Here is a 21774-nt window from a genome sequence, read left to right as displayed (position 1 = left end):
TCCCCACCTTGCTCTTCGTTTTCAAGGTTATTCAGCGCTCAATGTGTACTTTGTAACTAATTTTTCTAGTATTTTCATTGGGATTACTTTCTTTGTAAATTAATTATGGGAGAATTGGCACTTTAGGGTGCTTAGACTTCTATTCAAGATTATGGGATGTTTTTCACTACAGTCATATCTACTTTTCTGTTCTTCAAGAGTACAGGAAAACTGGAGGGAGGCCAGGTGGGTGAGGTTAGATTAATGCAGATTGTTTGTGGTAACTCTAGGATATGAAAGGGATAGGTTGAGAGAGAACAGAGTGATAAAAGGGCATAGCAATATTTAAGCACCTGGATAAGTCTGCCACAGAGACAGGGAAGGAATGGCTAGAAGGTCAGAAGAAAATAAAGAGTGTTTTTCAAGAAAAAAGAAACTGTCAATAATACAATTAGGACAAAGACTGAAATACATCTATTAGCCTCAGTGATATGGAAGTCATTAGTGATCTTAGCTCTATTTTGGGGTGAATTATAGGGCTGGAAGCCAAAGTGGGATTTACATTCTTGTATAACCAACTATAATTATCTGCTCTAATTTGATCCTAAAAGAATTTTCTTAAAGGTCAAAATTGCCACTAAATTCAGACTATAAGTGTATAGTTATTATTCCTAAAATGGAATTCAAACATAGTCCTAGAAGGGAGTTCTTGAATAATTCATGCAAAGAATGCACAGATCCTGAAAATACTGCCAATAGAAGGAAATACCAGAACCAGAGTAGGAAGTTAACAGCTATAGAGCAAAGGGCATGGCAAACATGAAGTAGATTTTCTCCAAAGCAAACTAAGCTATGGCATCACAGTAGGATCTGGCTTGGAGTTAGACCCTGCTGCATTCTCAAGCACAGCGGAGATCCAAATAAAACAGGGGGCTGCCTAAATCGTATGCACAAAACATGCCTCGGCGGCTCAAAAATACTTCCTTCTATATCTTGTCAGGAAACCACTCTCTCCCTCCCTCAGTGCAATCCCCAAATCCCAACTGTGGTTTCTCTTTTGCGATAGTGCCAACAGAAGCATACAGTCTTCCCTAGTAGAAAAGTAAGGGTATTGACAGGAAACTTAGGGTAAGAATTACTCCTAATTCTTTCCTAATATCAGGCAGGATAGCACACAAGGTCTAGCTTTAAGGGGTCAGAAAACAGAGGCGTCAATAAAATTTAACAATGCCTTGATCAGACCTAAACTGGGGATGAATTCTTCAGAACAGAAAAAACTTCCAAGTTCACTCATCTAAGCTGATTTGCATGCCAACACCAATTTCTGATGTGAAAAAATAGAGTAAATGAAATAAACCAATATCTTTTTACCTTCTACTTTTACACAGATTTAGAGCAAGAAAGGAAATAAAAAGTCACAGCATGATTATATAGGCACATTCACTGTGACAGCATTATATCAAAGCACTAGTGAGGTCTCTTCTAGGTGTAAGATCCTTGTTCATAAAAAGAGAATACTCTCAGATAAGGATTATTATCCCTTTCATTGCTAAAGATACTAAGCAGGACAGGTAGATTCCACTAAAATGATTAAAGTAGACATAAAGGAGAGAAAAGGGTGTCTGAAATAGAGAAGGCAATTATCACCTCCTTACTGTAACTGTATCGATGAGTATAAATTTCTTTAGGTTGTTCTACACGGTTTTGTACCCCTCCTACTTTTGCCCCACTCCAATAGTGATATTCAGGAAGACTGGGGTCAAGTGAGAAAATGTAATGCTACAAACTTCTAAATTTTTGTGCAACTAGTGCCAGAGGTTGTTCATTTTGCCACCAGCCTTAAGTGGTAAGATTATAAGAAGGTATAACATCAGAGAACTACATCACTTAGCAACATTTACTCCCTGAAATCAATTATCTGCACAAGGTGCTGGCTATTGTTTCAGTTTAATTAGCAAGTCTCCCTTTTGGGAACCGGGAGGGGTGGGGGCGTAACAGAGGACATTAAAGGATGTGGTAGCTATTCTGGGAAGTGGGGGCAAAGTTTTTATTTCTTTATAGAATGAGGATTGTGTTAGTTCTCACCACAGCAGCAGAGAGTAAATCATATATTATGAGTATATTATGGGGAAAGTTTATTCTATTTACTATTACTGGGGGGAAGTGCATTTTATTTATATGGTAAAGCATGTGTCTAACACTTCTTTCAAGAAAAAGAGTTGGTAAGCACAGGATTCCACTAACTTACAGCAAGCAGGCTGGGGGCATATGAGCCATGAAATGGGAAACAAACAGGAAGGAAGGCCGGCACAGGCATCTGAGGGTAATATATACGATAGCAATCTAGGAGATGAACAGTCCATGTTGTTTATGATTACAGACTGATTATTCCTCTAAGTGCAAAGGCTATCCAATAAGTCATATCCGAATTGATTTGTTAGTAAGGTACTTTCACCAGATAATAAATTAGAATGCAATTAAAGTGCATTCTGTCTGTTTATCATGGACTGAGATAGCTCACTGTAATTCTCAATCATCTGGATGAACACACAACATGAGAGTACAGTGAATAAACCTTCTAGCAAAGGGCAATAAACATCTTAGGAATGCACTAAAATTGCCAGATTTCTTCTCTAGTCCTTTTAAACTGTTTCCAATTTTGATAAAGTAGTAAACAGAACCAAATTAATTTGGTAGTTGCTTTGGTACAGTAAGTCATACAATAAGTCTGGACTCATAAGTCCCCAAACTTCTTAGCTTGTCAGCAATTTGTTAAGGGCAGTGACTAAATCATGAAAGAAGTAAAAGAAAGCAACTGAATATTTACTGAAAACCTCTGTTAGCTGGAAAACTTAGGCACAGAATCACAAAGGAAAAAGATACAAACATTTTAAATTTAAAAACGTGTTTAAAAAAGACATCTGTAGCAAAAAATTCAATAATTTTACTATATAAAGATCTCATAAAGATTAATAAAAAACTTAGATCATGAGAAATAAATAAACAATACACACAAAGATAAATTAATAAATAGAAACAAAAAATTTTCAAGTAAGTTAAATTTAAATTAGGGTAACATTTTTTTTCACCTAATTAATAAAAAATTCTTTTTTAAAATAATAATTATCAATATTGGCAAAAACATAGTGACATTGGTACTTCCGTACATTGCTGATTGTGTCTTATAAAAATTTGATTAGAATACTTCAAAAATACAATTTGGGTGATTTGAATTAAACATTTTATAGTGTTTAGCTCAATACTCTTACATCGTAGGCTCTATCTAACACACAAAAATATTTATAATAGCCTGACCAGGCAGTGGCGCAGTGGATAGAGCATTGGACTGGGATGCAGAGGACCCATGTTCGAGATCCCGAGGTTGCCAGCTTGAGCGCGGGCTCATCTGGTTTGAGCAAAAGCCCACCAGCTTGAACCCAAGGTCGCTGGCTCGAGCAAGGGGTTACTCAGTCTGCTGAAGGCCCGCGGTCAAGGCACATATGAGAAAGCAATCAATGAACAACTAAGGTGTTGCAATGCACAATGAAAAACTAATGATTGATGCTTCTCATCTCTCTCCATTCCTGTCTATCCCTCTCTCTGACTCACTCTCTGTCTCTGTAAAAAAAAAAAAAAAAAAAAAAATTATTATAGCGTGATCAATAAGAATCTGAAACAACATAAAATACAACAACAGGCCCTGGCCGGTTGGCTCAGCGGTAGAGCGTCGGCCTAGCGTGCGGAGGACCCGGGTTCGATTCCCGGCCAGGGCACACAGGAGAAGCGCCCATTTGCTTCTCCACCCCTCCGCCGCGCTTTCCTCTCTGTCTCTCTCTTCCCCTCCCGCAGCTAAGGCTCCATTGGAGCAAGGATGGCCTGGGCGCTGGGGATGGCTCTGTGGCCTCTGCCTCAGGCGCTAGAGTGGCTCTGGTCGCAACATGGCGACGCCCCGGAGGGGCAGAGCATCGCCCCCTGGTGGGCAGAGCGTCGCCCCCTGGTGGGCGTGCCGGGTGGATCCCGGTCGGGCGCATGCGGGAGTCTGTCTGACTGTCTCTCCCTGTTTCCAGCTTCAGAAAAATGAAATGAAAAAAATAAATAAATAAATAAATAAAATAAAATAAAATACAACAACAGGATAAAAACAACAAAATATGCTAATGTCATGGATGGAATATTATGTAGCTATTTAAATGATGGTTATGAAGACTAAGTAGAAAGTGACAGAAAACTGTATATGCAAGATGATCATAACCTAATAAAAATATGCATATTAAAGAAGTTTAGGAAGGAAAATATCAAAGTGATATTCATGTTAAACAGGTATGACAGGCTGCATAATTGCGAACATGCACATACATATCCCACTTCCACTGCCTCCCAAAAATGTCCAGGTCTTCCTGGAACCTGTGGATGTTACTTTACTGTGGCAAAAGGAACTCTGCAGATGTCATTAAGTTAAGGGTCTTGACAATGGGGAGATGATTCTGCATTACTTGGATGGACCCATATAATCACAGAGGTCCTTAAAGGAGACAGTCACAAGAGTCAGAGTAAGAAGAGGAGATGTGACAACAGAAGCAGAAGTTGGAGTGATGTGGCCACAAGTCGAGGAAGATGGGCAGCCTCTTGACACTAGAAAAGGCACGGAATGGATTCTCCCTAGATCCTCCCAGAAGGAAGTCAGCTCTGCCAACACCGTAATTTTATCCCTGTACAACCCATTTAGCCCTCAAGAAAAGTAAGACAATAAAGTTGTGGTGTTTTAAGCTACTAAATTTGTGTAATTTGTCACAACAGTATTAGGTAACTAATATATAGATGATAAGACTACCCTTTCTAAACTTTCTGTAGTGTTTATATTACTTGTATTGATATATTCTAATATACAAATTTAGCTAAAACTTAATTTTCAAGATGAAAACTTACCCTGCTGCAGTGATTCTCAACCCTGGTTGTATATTAGTATCAAGGAATCAGCTTTAAGAAAAAATAAAGAATACCAATGCCAGGCTTTCTCCCCATCCCCAGAGATTCTGATTAAATTTTGCTAGGCTCAAGCATCAGTACTTTTTAAAAGCCTTGCATGCTAATATGCAGCCAAGTTTGAGAATCACTGGTTTAGTGTGTTATAACTGACAAGTCTCCCTAACCCAAAGCTTGAATGGGCTGAATATGTCATCTATAACTACATTTTTTTCAAGAATTCTGCAAATAAAAACACTCAATGATGACCTGTCTTAGCTTACCTTTAGGAATGGGAGTTGTGTCCTAATTTAACTGGCAGTGTCAAAGAAAAATAAAAAATAAAATCCTTTCCTCTACTTCCTCAGTTTTTCTCATCTGTGGAGGTCAAAGGACTCTTCAGTTACAGTATTCCAAGAAAAAGGTTCTTATTAGCTATTGCCCCAAAACCCCACATTTAAATTAGAATAATTCATTAAAATGTTTAATGTTTCCTTCACTTTTCTACTGAGACAAGTGGCTTTATTATGAGACTACGAAACTATGTAAGATCTTTAGTCTTTAAGTTTTTACAGAGTTTTAGAAATGGTGTAGACTAGCCAAGAGAGGGACTCTGTCAAATTCCTCTGATACTCACAATTTAAAGTCATATTTTCCAGGTATCAAGCTCATACATTAAAAACAAAACAACACACACACACATTAGTAGGTTTGTAAATAAATGTATAACTTAAAGTTTTCAAATGTGAGGTTCTCAGCTAGAGAAATTACTGACAAAGTCTTATGCAATTCTTGGTCAACCCAAAGCATCACTGCATGTTCTTTCAGCAGTAAAATCCACATATGAGAAGTATCGTTATCAACCAAGTATGTCCAAAACTTGATTTCCATAGCAACTGTAACTCTGTCACATGTTGTGTATAACACATAAGAGTTAACACCACATGTACACAAAGTGTTGGTATTATGCAGTCCAGATCATGGTTGCTGTAGAAACCTAAACCCAAGTCCCTGACAACAGTCGATAAAATGAAAACAACAGAAGGGTCCTTGAATACTTAGCCATCTACTCCTTTGCTTTCAAGCAGGGCAGTGCCATTCTAAATACTGTGCTTAATAAACAGTCTTGTATTGATACTACTAAAGAAAAATTTTATACAAAAATAATTCTAAGGACCTAGCCAGGTTGCTTAGTGGATAGAGCACCATCCTGATGAGCTAGGTCGTAGGTTTGATCCCGGTCAGGGCGCATATGGGAAGCAACTGATGAGCACACAACTAAATGGAACAACTAAGTGAAACAACAAGCTATTCCCTCAATCTCTCTCCCTCCCGCCCCCTTTTCTCTATCTCCCTCTATCAAATCAATGAAAAAACTAAAAAAATATTTTTTTAATGATGTCTTATCTCTATTTAACATTAGAACCCACTTCTTATTCCCTAAAAAATTCTCCCTTCCACCTTGTGCCCAGTGTGATGTTCAGAAGCTGACCCAAACAGAATACTGTCACCTTCTCCCAGCCTCAGCCAGAGCCATTCCCACACAAAGAAAAGCTAGAGAAGTACCAGGTCTTGCTGTCACTACTATAAGAAGCATGACAGATACAGACAAGGTTATTCGGAAACACTTTTGCAAAATACAATAAAGTAGGAGGAATCACTTTATCTGATGTTAAGTCTTGCATTAGTGTGTCCATAAAGTCATGGTGCACTTTTGACCGGTCACAGGAAAGCAACAAAAGACGACAGAAGTGTGAAATCTGCACCAAATTAAAAGGAAAATCCTCCCAGTTTTTGTAGGATGATGTGGCAGCATGCGCACATGTGCAGATGATGATGTAACACCGTGTATACAGCAGAGCAGCCACGCCATGCCAGTCGAGATGTGGACGGTACAGAGGAAAGTTCAGTGTGTTCTGTGGCTCGCTAAATTTGAATCCATGACCAAAGTGCAACGTGAATATTGGCGCGTTTATAACAAAGCGCCACCACATAGGAATAACATTACTCAGTGGGATAAGCAGTTGAAGGAAACCGGCAGTTTGGTGGAAAAACCCCGTTCTGGTAGGCCATCAGTCAGTGACGAGTCTGTAGAGGCTATACGGGATAGCTACCTAAGGAGCCCTAAAAATCTGTGCGTGAGCCCACATCAAACTGCACTGAATAGGTATGAAACTGGGAGAGTTTTCCTTTTATTTGGTGCAGATTTCACATTTCTATCATCTTTTGTTGCTTTTCTGTGACCGGTCAAAAGTGCACCATGACTTAACAGACACACTGTGTATCACCATTGTAGTCAAGACAATGTGGTACAGCAGAAGAACAGAAACAAAGATCAATGGAACAGAGAACCCAGGAATGGATCAATACAAATACATCAATTAAGTTTTAACAAAGGTACAAAATCAGTTCAATGGAGAAAAGAGAGCATTTCAACAGACTATGAGGAAATAAGTGAATATTCATAGGCAAAAAATAATGAACCTTGACTTAAAACTAGACTATATACAAATGCCAGTGCAAAACAGATCCTGAATTTCAATGTGAAACATGAAACTATAAAACTTTTAGAAGAAAACATAGGAGAATATCTTTGGAACCTAGGGCTAGAGAAAGAGTCTTAGACATCACATCAAAAACTCGACCTATAAAAGAAAATAAAATCAATACCTTGAAAGATTGCATTAACAAGAAAAAGATGAACCACAGACTAGAGAAAAATATTTGCAAATCACATATCTGAATAACTGGTATCCAGAATGTGTAAAGAACTCTCTAAACGCAACAGCAAGAAAACAAATAATCCATATAAAAGTGGGTAAAAAGACTTAAATAGACACCTCACCAACAGTTAAGATATAAGGATGGCAAGTCAGCACACAAAAAGTGTTCAACATCATTAGTCTTTAAGGAAATGAAAATCAAAACCAAGATGAAATATTACCTACAGGCCTATTAGGATATTTAAAATTTAACAAAGACAAAATTGACAATACCAAATGCGGGCAAGAATGTGGAAGAAGTGAATTTCTCATACATTGCTGGTGGAAAGTAAATTAGCACAGCTATTCTAGAAAGCAATTTGGCAGTGTCTTATAAAATTAAACATACATTTATCACACATTCTAACAATAACATTCCTGAGCATTTATCTTAGAGAAATGAAAATTTATGTTTACCTAAAAACCTATATATAAATGTTCATGGCAACTTTATCTGTAATAGCTCAAATGCAGGCTTAATGGTAAATAGATTAATAAACTATGGTATTCAGACAATGCAAATATTAATTAGCAATAAAAGGGAATAAACCTTTGACACAGCAACTTAGGGGATCACAAAGACATTATGCTGAGTGAAAACAGCCAATCTCAAACGGTTATACTAATCATTCCACTTGAAAGTGACTAACATACAGAGATAGAAAACAGATGACTGGATGCCCAGAGTTAGGAAAGAGGTACATACAGGTGAGACTACAGAGGGGTAGCACTAAGGAAGTGTCTTGATTGTGGTAATAACACAAATCTATACATGTGATTAAAGTTTACAAAACATACACACAGATAAAAGCATGTAAAAATTGACAATATCCAAATAATATCTGTAGTTTGGTTAATAGTATTATACCAATGTAAATTTTCTGGTTTTAATAATGTTCCATTGATATGCAAGGTGTTACCATTGTAGAAAGCTCGATAATAGGGACAAGGTCCGTCACTGTAATAATTAGGGATTATTTTGAAATAATCTATAATTATTTCAAAATAAAAAGATAAAAGAAAAAACAAAAAATAATTCTGCTCAGCAAAATACCATAATAAAATTTAAAACTGGGGTAAAATACAACATTTGAGAAAAAGTAAAACCTTTAATACATACAAAGTCCTTATATGTACGTCAATAAGGCTATAATAATGCAATTAATAATGAGAAAATTGTATAGACAACTCATAAATAAAAAATTAAACTGACCAAAATATGTAAGAAAAAGACTCAATCTCACTAATATTAAAATTTTTTCAACATAAAACATTTTTAGCACCTCTAAAATTGGCAATATCCAAGGTTAACAAGAACAAGGGGAAATGGGCACTCCCGTATACTATGGATAAAAAATGTGGACATATTTTCAAAAGATAATGTGCATATACTTATTTCCCAAAATTCAACACCTAGAAATGCATCCTAAGGAAATAAATAAGCGTGCAATGACATACATGTAAATTTCTTCAACACAATACTATCTACAACAGTGAAGCATTTAGGGGGAAAATGTCCAATAAAAAAGGATAATACATTATTATTATATTAAGATATGTAAATAAAATGGAATATCATGCAGCTGTTAAAAATTATGTTTATCTAATATTAAAAGCAATTCTCTATACACTGCTAGGAGACAAAGGCAAAAAGACAAAAACACACGCATGGAGTAAACTCATTTTTACAGTCTTTTTTTTAGGAGAGCCCTGTTTATGAAAAACTTTATACATATTAATAAGCTGAGATAATAAAATTATTGATGTTTTTCATTTTTAGTCTTGCAGACTCTATACTAAAATATTAATACTAGCTATCTCTGAGTGGTAACATTATGAGTACTTTAAAAATAAATTTCTGTAGGCCCTGGCCAGTTGGCTCAGTGGTAGAGCGTTGGCCTGGCGTGCAGAAGTTCCGTGTTCGATTCCCGGGCAGGGCACACAGGAGAAGCGTCCATCTGCTTCTCCACCCCTCCCCCTCTCCTTCCTCTCTGTCTCTCTCTTCCCCTCCAGCAGCCGAGGCTCCATTGGAGCAAAGATGGCCCGGGCGCTAGGGATGGCTCCTTGGCCTCTGCCCCAGGCGCTAGAGTGGCTCTGGTCGCGACAAAGCGATGCCACGGAGGAGCAGAGCATCGCCCCCTGGTGGGCAGAGCGTCGCCCCCTGGTGGGCGTGCCGGGTGGATCCCGGTCAGGCGCATGTGGGAGTCTGTCTGTCTCTCCCCGTTTCTAGCTTAAGAAAAATACCAAAAAAATAAATAAATTTCTGTATTGTCTAATAGGAACATGTTTTTATTTTTAAAAAATCAAATAACAGGCCCTGGCCGGTTGGCTCAGCAGTAGAGCGTCGGCCTGGCGTGTGGGGGACCCGGGTTCGATTCCCGGCTAGGGCACATAGGAGAAACGCCCATTTGCTTCTCCACCCCCCCCCCTCCTTCCTCTCTGTCTCTCTCTTCCCCTCCCGCAGCCGAGGCTCCATTGGAGCAGAGATGGCCCAGGCGCTGGGGATGGCTCCTTGGCCTCTGCCCCAGGCGCTAGAGTGGCTCTGGTCGCGGCAGAGCGACGCCCCGGAGGGGCAGAGCATCGCCCCCTGGTGGGCAGAGCTTCGCCCCTGGTGGGCGTGCCGGGTGGATCCCGGTCGGGCGCATGCGGGAGTCTGTCTGACTGTCTCTCCCCGTTTCTAGCTTCAGAAAAATACAAAAAAAAAAAAAAAAAATCAAATAACATACACTTAGGAAGGTTCTTCTCAATTAGAGAATTTTATAAATTATAATGCTAAAAATCCTACTTGATTATTCTTGTTTCACAGAAAAAATAAAACTACCCTGCCTGATAAAGCAATATTTTTATGATTCCTCCAGGTTCCTGAAAATATACCATTCATTTCTAGTCTAAAAATAAATAAAAATGGATCAGATTTGCTTTAACAATACATGCAACCCGAGGACTATGTGTGCCCAATAACCATGAAGCTTATAATCTCTACATTTCTATTTATATCTAATTATTAATGACAGTGAGTACAGACTTAGATATTGTTAAACAGATAATGTATCAAGACATACTGACAAATATACTCTAAATCAGCGGTCTCAACCTGTGGGTCGTGACCCCGGCGGGGTCGCCTAAAGCCATCGGAAAATACATAATGCATATCAGGTATTTACATTCCAAATCATAACTGTAGCTAAATTACAGTTATGAAGTAGCCACCAAAATTATTTTTTGGATTGGGGTCACCGCAACATGAGGAACTGTATTGCGGGGTCACGGCATTAGAAAGGTTGAGAACCACTGCTCTAAATATTGTATATACAGCAAGGAAAAGATGGACAGGAAAAAGGGGTAAGAGAATACAATAACAAGAATAATAATATTTTCCTTAACATAATCTTGAGAAAAATAGCATCACTTTAGTTCTGAGGATAAGGACAAAGTAAGGCATACTGGGAACCTTTTCTTTTTTAGAATGGTGATATATATCAAGATCAGAATCTCTGAAAGCTTATTTGATGCTCTGGAGTTAGCAAGGCTTATTGTGCAGTTGAAAGCGAAGGTTTCTCGAGCAGAGGCACGTGGCTTTTTTGTATACATTCTTTCCCTCAGTTAAACTGCTTGAAATGTACAGGTTTAAAAATATAATATTGCTGTTTTCATAGTGAATATCTTGGATGGCATCACCTTCTAATGCCCTTCCAGCATTTAAAAAATTTGCTTTTCTTTTTGTTTTATAGGCCTGAATTAAGGGGACTTAAAATTTGCTGAAATCCTCAAGAGGTTTTCTTGAGGTCATTAAATTAAAATTCTAACACATGGTTCACTACTGATTTTTTTTTAAATTTTTTTTAATTAATTCATTTTTTTTTTTTTAGAGAAGAGAGGGAGAGACAGAGAGAGAGAGGAGAGACAGAGAGAGAAGGGGGGGAGGAGCTGAAAGCATCAACTCCCATATGTGCCTTGACCAGGCAAGCCCAGGGTTTCGAACCGGCAATCTCAGCATTTCCAGGTGGACACTTTATCCACTGCGCCACCACAGGTCAGGCTCACTACTGATTTTGACTCAAAATTAACATGATACTAACCCTGCTCTTGCTGACTTTCAATATGCCCAAACTTTGCACTCATGATTTGTGAAAGCCTTATATATTCAAACATTTTTACCAATCTTGTGAATTCTATCTACCCAAGAGCATTTTTCAGTGCCAGAAAAGTTTTATGATTAGGGGGTCCATCCTTTTAAGAATATTTATACTGCCTAAGTAACTCCAGATGTTTTGGTTCAGTTTTTGGTTAATGGGTAGGGCAGGAAGGCAGAAATCAAAATGAGGACCCTCCCAATTAGAAATGTTTTTGTTCCATCCTAAACAAACCCTTTCTTATATTTCTGCTTTGAAGTTTCAGAATTTAAACTATGACATTCATGTGTAATGCTAATATATGAGGATATAGATAGGATTTTTACTTAAAAAGATGGTTTGTGGATACCTTACATCTAAATTGTTTCGACAAATCACAATCATATGAAACAAGGATTGCTTCCTGCATTTGTATTTAATTTGCCAACAGTATAAATTACTATTTGGAGACAGCTGTTTTTGATAGAGCAGTAAATTATGAAATGACAAATTCTATGTTTTTTTCAAGTTATACACCTACTGATTAAAATTTGTTCTGAAAATCTGTCTAAATCATTACTGTCTTAAAGTTAATATATCTTTATACTATATATTAGATATCAAAATTTTATGAAACATTCTGATCATTCTCTAGTGCACTGTATGGATTCATAAGGAATTTGATGTTGCTCTTCCCTCTGTCTTCAAGAAGCTGTATGCTAAATAAAAGGATGCAACAGCATCTCTTGACAGTCCATTCCTAACGAATGTTATAGCCAGAAAAGTGTCCTTAACCTAATTTTAATTAATCCTGCTATACTTTAAGCGCAATTTTTTCTTACTCTGTCTTCAAAAACAGTTAATCACTTTCTTCAGCCATGGTTCTTTCTATGCTATGAAGAATAATAAGATAAACATCATGATCTAATTAAATTAATAACTAAGACAAAGGTAGAAATGGGCAAAATCTTGTGGTGAGGAAAGATTTAACTCCATTCAATTCAATTCTGTGAGTACTTAAGAGTTTTCTAAGTGTCAAGTATATGCTCAGCAATAGGAATATGAAGACAAAAATCAGCTCTTTTAAAAAGTTCAGTCTTATCCCTTATACCTAAATCAGAGGTCCAAAATAAAAGATCCAGATGGACCAATTAATCCATGAATAAGCCAGCAATAACTAAAGCATCTCAAGCCCTGGCCGGTTGGCTCAGCGGTAGAGCGTCGGCCTAGAGTGCGGAGGACCCAGGTTCGATTCCCGGCCAGGGCACACAGGAGAAGTGCCCATTTGTTTCTCCACCCCTCCGCCACGCATTCCTGTCTCTCTCTTCCCCTCCCACAGCCGAGGCTCCATTGGAGCAAAGATGGCCCGGGCGCTGGGGATGGCTCTGTGGCCTCTGCCTCAGGCGCTAGAGTGGCTCTGGTAGCAACATGGTGATGCCCAGGATGGGCAGAGCATCGCCCCCTGGTGGGCAGAGCGTCGCCCCATGGTGGGCGTGCCGGGTGGATCCCGGTTGGGCGCATACGGGAGTCTGTCTGACTGTCTCTCCCTGTTTCCAGCTTCAGAAAAATGAAAAAAAAAAAAAAAAAAAGCATCTCAAATGGTGCACTAGAGAACATATACCCAGTCCTCCCCTCCCCGTTTTATTAAGGAATAATTAACAAATATTTATTTATTGATTGATTGATTTTATTTGAGAGAGAGAGAGAGGGACAGACAGGAAGCAAGAGAGATGATAAGTATCAACTCACAGTTATGGCACCTTAGTTCTTCATTGATTGGTTTCTCATATGTACTTTAATAGGAGGCTTCAACCGAGCCAGTGACCCCTTGCTCAAGCCAGCGACCTTGGGCTCAAGTCAGTGACCTTGGGCTCAAGCCAGCAACCTTGGGCTTCAAGCCAGCGACCTTAGGGCTCAAGCCAGCGACCGTGGGGTTATGTGTCTGATCCCACGCTCAAGCCAGAGACACTGCACTCAAGCCAGATGAGCCTCATGGTTTCAAACCTGGGTCCTCAGTGTCCCAGGTCAATGCTCTATCCACTGATCCACTGCACCACTGCCTGGTCAGGCTAATTGTATATATTCAAAATGTATAACACATGCCCAGTCAGCAGAAGACAGTTATCACTTGACCAGGGCCATGGAGAATACAAACTCAATGGTGTCCTATCTTCTGCTTTTTTGAAGAGACAGAAAGTTGAAGGAATGAGAAATTTAATCTGGAGAAATCAGAAAATGCTTGGTAGGAGACCTAACTGGTGAGTTGAGTCCTAAAGGTGAAGCAATATTTACTACATAGAAATGTAGATGGTTTGTTTCCTGTGGCCATAGCTTAAGGTAAAAAATGGGCAATGACAGAAGGAATTTAGCCTGGCCAGGTAGCTCAGTTAGTTAGAGCATCGTCCTGATACACCAAGGTTGTGGGTTTGATCCCTGGTCAAGGCACATACAAGAATCAACTAATAAATGCATAGATGACTGGAACAACAAACCGATACTTCTCTCTCTCTCTCTAAAATCAATCAAAAATTTTTTTAAAAAGAAAGGTAGAATTTATCTATTTGCAGGACACTCTGTACTAAACTTTCATGCATTGGTATTTCAAGATTTCAAAAGCATATAAAGAGACAGGTACCTTGCTTATAATTCATAAAGCTAATCTAGGTATCAGCCTATGTAAACACTTGTCTTAGGCCCATAACTACTGAGATATGTAAGTGCTCATATGGTTCTAGTAGCAGCAATGGTTGCCTAAACAGGGAAACAGTCAGTTTATACATGGAGAAGAGTACACCAAACCCAGAAATAAAGTTCTGTGAGATCTCCCATCCCTAGATGTTTCTCCTTTACTCTTAGCAAGGGTAAAAAAATGATAATACCTTATTCATTGCTAGCATGACTTAGAGATTACAAAGTATCTTCACATATATTATTCTCACCCATCTAAGAGACCCTAGGCTCGCTATTTTCTACTTTGGGTTTGTAAGACAACTATATTCATATTTTGAACTCTCAATATATCAAACCACTTTAAGAGTTCTAAAATCTAGTATGTTAACCAGCAATCCCTACTTTCTTCACCCTCCTAACCCAGCCTAAACCATCAGTCAAGCTGATTTTAATTGTGATGTATTAATAAAAATATAGTCAACTCTAGTCCATTATTAATCTACATTTTGCTTCAGATTGTAGGCTTGTTTTTGCTAAAGACATTTCCTATTCTCCAGTTAGAAAGGGAGGAAAAAACTATACTATCACCCTGGCCTTTCATTCAAGCCTGATAATAAGATCAGTACTATTCTACAATATAGGTATTATTATTCCTATTTTCACTGATAAGAAAATTGAAGCTCTGAGCAGTTAACCTGCCCAAACAGCAGCTAGTAAATGACATAAGCCAGGTCTGAATAGGTCAAGCTGCTTTCTAAACTATGTTCTTCCCACTGTACCACATAGCTTCAACAGGTACTGTCTGTTCTAACAGTCATAATACTATACTTCTACGTTCTATTTGTACAATGCAGTATAGCTTTCAAATCATTTTCATCTGTAATATTCCTGTGGATTCTTAAAACTACCCCCCAAGCAAACTTAGGCAAATTAAAAAAAAAAGACTAACCTAAGATCACAGAGAAATAATTATTAACACAAATAACAGCTGATAACAGCAACTATGCTTCTTGAGCACTTTGGCTAAACCTTTTACCATGTTTTCTCATGCAATTCATGTTGTGACCCTGTGCTACAGGAACAAGAGCAATCTAATCTGTCTTACAGGTGAAGCACAAGGCGCAAGGAGCTCTGTACCTCCCACGGCTGGGAACTGGCGGTGCTGGAATTCAGATGCAGGTACCGTAAGTGCACAAGCCCATGCTCTGACTGACAGCATCACCACTACTGCCCCCTACATTGCACTGCTCTTTAGAGACTATTGTGTTTTCACTGTAATTAAGTTAAACTAAAGTTAGCTGGAATTCCAAGTTAAAATTAAAATCAGTCTGTATTCCCCAACTCACAACTAAAGGAAGGTGGTAGAAGCAGCAAATAGGTGGCAATAATACCACAAAATTAAGAGAAAATTTTCACTAGATAACTGACACATAGCTAAATCAGAAACAATATAGTTTGGGAGGAAATTAAATCATCAGGCTCCCAGTCTTGTCTTCTATGGAGCAAGAGACATTACCCTGACCATTTAACAAATAAACCCACTACTCTAACATACATTCAAAACCAAACATTATTGTTTTAAACTCATCTTATGAAACAGCAAAGAAATAATTTAGGATGGAAAAACTCCACCCCACTTTTTTCATAAGTTAACCAGGTATATTTATACGTATTTTTAAAGTTAGATTAAATGCTCAGGCCAGGCCCTGGCCGGTTGGCTCAGCGGTAGAGCGTCGGCCTGGCGTGCGGGGGACACGGGTTCGATTCCCGGCCAGGGCACATAGGAGAAGCGCCCATTTGCTTCTCCACCCCCCCTCCCCTCCTTCCTCTCTGTCTCTCTCTTCCCCTCCCACAGCCAAGGCTCCATTGGAGCAAAGATGGCCCGGGCGCTGGGGATGGCTCCTTGGCCTCTGCCCCAGGCGCTAGAGTGGCTCTGGTCGCAGCAGAGCGACGCCCCGGAGGGGCAGAGCATCGCCCCTGGTGGGCGTGCCGGGTGGATCCTGGTCGGGCGCATGCGGGAGTCTGTCTGACTGTCTCTCCCCGTTTCCAGCTCCAGGAAAAAAAAAAAAATGCTAGGCCAGAACCAACTTCATTGTACTCATAAAATTGTCCCACATTAGTCTATTGTCCTGTTCATGCTTGTTTTTAATCATAGGTACTACATAAAAAGTAGGTGAGAAAGTAATACTCAAAAATAATCACAACACATAAAAATGTTCTAAATAAACGTTTTGTATATACTATAGCATTAGTTCTATGAAACTAAATGATATTGCTTGAAATACAGAACAACATGAAAGAAATAACCTAAACTTAAAGAAAAATGTTGATGAAATAGAAGATTCATGAAGCCATTTTCATTCTGAGGTAAAATAAATTTCATCAATCATTTAATATATATATAAAAGCACCTGTCACAAAGCCCCTATAATTATTAAACACTATAAATACTATGTTCATGAATCTGACCAGAGAGTGGTGCAGTGGATAGAGTGTCGGATGCCAAGGACCCAGGTTCGAGACCCTGAGGTCGCCAGTTTCAGCGCGGGCTCATCTGGTTTGAGCAAAAGTTCACCAACTTGGACCCGAGGGCTGTGGCTAGAGCAAGGGGTTACTCGGTCTGCTGAAGGCCCATGGTCAGGGCACATATGAGAAAGCAATCAATGAACAAGTAAGGTGTCACAACAAAAAACTGATGATTGATGCTTCTCATCTCTCTCTGTTCCTGTCTGTCTGTCCCTATCTATCCCTCTCTCTGTCTCTATAAAAAAAAAAAAAAGAATATGTTCATGAGAATTATTATTGCTTAAAAATTCAATACATTACTAAGTTTTCAGAGTATGCTATAATATTCACTAGATCTATCTCTAGCCTCACAATTCTGAAAATAAGACCAATTCAGTGTTAAAAAAAATATTTGGAGCAAATGAAATAACTTTCCAAGAAGTTTCTGAAAGAATGGTAATTTTAAGGCTACTTTAAAATATTTGTTAAAATGAAGTTTCAGTACATGAAAATAGAAAAAAATGAAAGGTTTTTGAGAAGCCTTTGGTGAGTCATACATAGAAAAAAGGCAAACCTAGCTGCAATCTGTGAAGTTCTGTATCTAGAATTTTGAATAAGTATCAACTTCTGTATCTAGAATTTTGAAAAATATTAAATCAGAAACAGCTAGCTGAATGGTTAACATCTAGTACCTATTTTTAAAATCTACTCTAAAGTACCTACTTTTGGAAAAACATTCATTAAACTGTAAACCACAAGCACAGATTAATATTTTTTGTTAGCTAAAGGGCCTATAGGTGTTTAAAACACACATGCATGTACACCCTCACACATGAAAATTCTGAATCCTATAGAAGAATAAAGAAGGGACAATTAGTACACAGCAGCAATTTTCAACTGGTGTGCCACAGCACACAGCTGTGCTGCAAGAATTTTTTAAATATGCAGTACTTGACTTAGGGGCACAGATCTCTTATCTCTTAGTCTGTCAAATAAAGAAATGAATACAGACAACAAACAACCATCCAGTGTAAATGTCCTGTCTTGAAAATTACAAACAGAATACAAAACTTACTCAAACTGGCATTGATTTACTGTGACAGATAATGGTACTGGACTGAAACTGAGTTGTGACTCCCAACGTGAAAACAGTCCTGGCTGTCTGGATAGGTTCTTTGGAATAAGAGAAACCTATGGTGAAGATGCTATTTTCTCACCTCTTTTCTCTATACAAACTATATAAAACTTTTATTCATAAAGCATACTGCTCTTAGCATGTCTCCCAGCTGGTCCCAGAAGATTCTCTCCTCACTCTCGACACAGAAATAGATTGTTAAGGGGCACACCACAATCATTACTAATCATGTTCAAGGCTAATGATTTGGGTAGGAGACTATAACTGAAATGGACTCCCTGAACACAGAAAGTGTTGGGAGGAGCCCAGGGAAGCTAGATCCGGGTGGTAGCAGTTAACTTCCAGAAGCAGAGTGGACATGGTGATTCTAACAGGCAGCAAGGTGGGTATGAGGATATTAGGTCATCTCTGGCTTTGTAGTAATAGGCAGGAATCCCTGTCTATGTTTAATTAATCATGCTCAATAATTCAAATCAACAAGCATCCAACTAAGATATGTCTTAATTTAAATAATCAAAAACAAACAACTCAGTGTCTAGTGAACAGAGACCTATCTAAAAAAAACCACAGTAGAGAGTTGTAGCCTCTCACCCACATCCAAGACCCACAGTTCTTGAATGAAGAGGAGGCCAAATCCCTTGTGAAAGATTTTTCTCTGCAAGTGGACGTCTGCCATTTACCCAGGTAATCATGAGCTAATGAAAAGAAAATACCCACACCTCTCGAGGACTGGTTTGGAGTAGGGATATTTGGATAAATGTCTGAGAATGAAACCAGCACCTGAGAAAACCTGCATTCCACATGACTTCTCAACAAAACTGCCAAAAGTGAGAAGAGGCTCTTAATAAGCAGATGCACAGGTTGACTCATTTACAAAGTGAGCCATTCTCCTTGTCCAATCAAGTCAGCACTTGACAAAGCAGTAGTGATGCTTTGCTATGGTAATGGTGCTCAACAGCAGGGATTTCCTCCCACCAGAGCTAACCTGATGGTTGTCACTACTAAGTGTCACAATATGATATACTCCTTCAGACAAACCATTTACCTCATAAGGGATAGATCCAGTGACTCTATTCACCCCCAGAAAAGTGAGTAATTTACCCTCTTCAGAAGAGACATTTATTTTGCATTTAGATGTGATTTCCCTGTCATGCTTCTATCAACACTACCATCTGTGTGCTAACATGAGATCTTATTTGACAGTGGCTCTGATGAATAAAATCACTTCCCAGCAAAAGTCAACCAACTGGTTGGTGACCAAGTGCTCCTCTAACTCTTAACATGTATACTTTCCATCTTTCTGAAGCAGACAGGCCCTCCCCATGGTGAAACTGCCTGTGGCCACACAGACAAGGGGCTGTTTATCAGCTGATCCTGTTAGCTTCCCGTTGGGTAGTGGATGTGACACTTCTCACAACTGTAACTAATGACCTCTCCAAATTTTGTTTCCTGTCTCCAAGACTGGAAGCTACTAAAAGTGTTTGTGCCCGAATAAGGAATATTTTTACCAAGAGACAACTTAATGGTGTTCTTGAAATGCAAGCTGAGATTTCAGAAATAATCTGCATTCCTTATTTGGTGTGTACATTAGCTAGGGTCAGGTATTACCGATTATCACATAAAACTCAAAACAACAGTTTAAGCAATAAGAAGAATACTTTCTTTCTCATGTATAAAAAGTCTGGAGATATGTAACCAAAAACTGTGTGGAAACTACATAAATATACTATGTTCCTTCCTTCTCTCCCATCTACCATCTACGAATTGTGGCACTAATCTTCACTGTCAAAAATGGCTTCCAGCCCTGGCCAGTTGGCTCAGTGGTAGAGCATCGGCCTGACGTGCAGAAGTCCTGGGTTCGATTCCCGGCCAGGGCACACAGGGGAGGCGCCCATCTGCTTCTCCACCCCTCCCCCTCTCCTTCCTCTCTGTCTCTCTCTTCCCCTCCCGCAGCCAAGGCTCCATTGGAGCAAGGATGGCCCAGGCGCTGGGGATGGCTCCTCCGCCTCTGCCCCAGGCGCTAGAGTGGCTCTGGTCGCAACAGAGCCACGCCCCGGAGGGGCAGAGCATTGCTCCCTGGTGGGCAGAGCGTCGCCCCCTGGTGGGCGTGCCAGGTGGATCCCCGTTAGGCGCATGCGGGAGTCTGTCTGACTGTCTCTCCCCATTTCCAGCTTCAGAGAAATACAAAAAAAAAAAAAAAAGGCTTCCATAGCTCCAGACAGCACATCAGCATTCAAAAACGCAGCTTAAAAGAAGAAACAAAGAAGGGAGGACCCCTCTCTTTAGGAGACTTCCCAGAAATTCCATATACTTCCACCAACATCTTTTTGGCCAGAAATTAATCACAGAGCCAAACTGCTTTTCCAAGATGAAAAAAGATCTTAAAAGTTGAGGCCTTGTCTGGTTGGTTCGGTGGATAGAGCATCATTCTGGGGCGCGAGGTCACCTATTGGACCCCTGGTCAGTGCACATGTGAGAAGCGACCAATGAGTGCACAACCAATGGAACAACTAAGTGTAATAACGAGTTGATGCTTCTCTCGCTCTCTCTTTCCCCCCTCTGTCTCCTCCTTCTTCTCTCTCTCTCTCAAATCAATGGAAAAATTTTTTTAAATGTATCATTAAAGTTGAGAAAGGCAACCAGCAGTTTCTACCATGGTGTGTCAGTAGTTTTTGGTGTGTCCTCTGCCTTGCTATTTCCTGTGTCTATACAGGTAACAGTAGTGGGAAATTTTACCACTTAGCCCACATGCTGAAGAATATGAAAATTAGATCACAATAAAATTAAAAAGAGATCAAACATCCCTCAAGTTTTAGACTTGATAACGAATTATCTCTTTGAGGAAGTGGTATGTTTTCAGTATAAGCAATTAATTACATTATTTTAGGTGAGGGCATCTTTTAAAATGTCTGTACAGTAAGAAACTGAAAGAGACAGTAAATTCAAGCAAGGGGTGTCCTACCCAAAATCTGTTCCCATTTTGTCTCATAACATTTCATCACTTTTCTTTTAAGAATATTCCTTTTCCATATTCTGTGAGGCCTGATATAGTTTAACCTCCAAATGGCTAAATGAGTGGCCAATGACTCAGGCAGAACCAATCATACTATACCATTTGCCAGTAAAGGAACTAATCTACATCAGGTACAATAAAAAAGAAAGGCCAAATAGACCCTCTCTCACAGGAATCTGAGTCTTGAGGAGCCATCTAAGAATGAAAGACAACCAAAGCCACAGTCTCCTGACAACAGCACTGTGTGGTGTAAAACGGCCTGTAAATCCCTGTCACTGATACCCTTCGGCGCTCCCCCAGTTCCCATGTTTCCTAAGACCTGACTTTTTCATTCCCCTTTCAGAACTGTGATCTACCTAGTATCTTTCCAAAAAATGTCCTAGTTTTGCTTAAGTAACCCAAAGTCAAGTTTTTTGCTTGCCACCAAATAACCCTGATATAATTTTATACCCCATCCCTAAGAGATCATAAACCCCAACAGCTTTAATTCTCACCTTCCAACCCTAGCTCCTTTGTCTACCTCCCTTCGGAGCATCTGACCCATTCCTAACTGCTTTTTGGACATCTCCACGTGCTACAAACACTTCAGGTTCAACAAATCTATAATATTTTCCCTTACTCTCAGCTTCTCTTCCT

The 21774-nt window shown here is 39.3% G+C and overlaps 1 protein-coding gene and 1 non-coding gene across 3 annotated transcripts in view; one reads left to right on the top strand and one right to left on the bottom strand.

Annotated features, from left to right (window-relative positions):
- The window catches only part of PDSS2 (decaprenyl diphosphate synthase subunit 2), a 296876-nt gene that overhangs the window by 250882 nt on the left and 24220 nt on the right, over positions 1-21774 (bottom strand). The window lies entirely within an intron of this gene.
- Positions 13007-13082, top strand: TRNAS-AGA (transfer RNA serine (anticodon AGA)). The gene has a single exon. It is a non-coding gene; the product is annotated as a tRNA-Ser (tRNA).

Source organism: Saccopteryx leptura, chromosome 3 (assembly GCF_036850995.1).
Source record: "Saccopteryx leptura isolate mSacLep1 chromosome 3, mSacLep1_pri_phased_curated, whole genome shotgun sequence".
NCBI lineage: Eukaryota > Metazoa > Chordata > Mammalia > Chiroptera > Emballonuridae > Saccopteryx > Saccopteryx leptura.
Note: the sequence above shows the minus strand (reverse complement) of the source record. Positions and strands in the feature narration are given on the sequence as shown.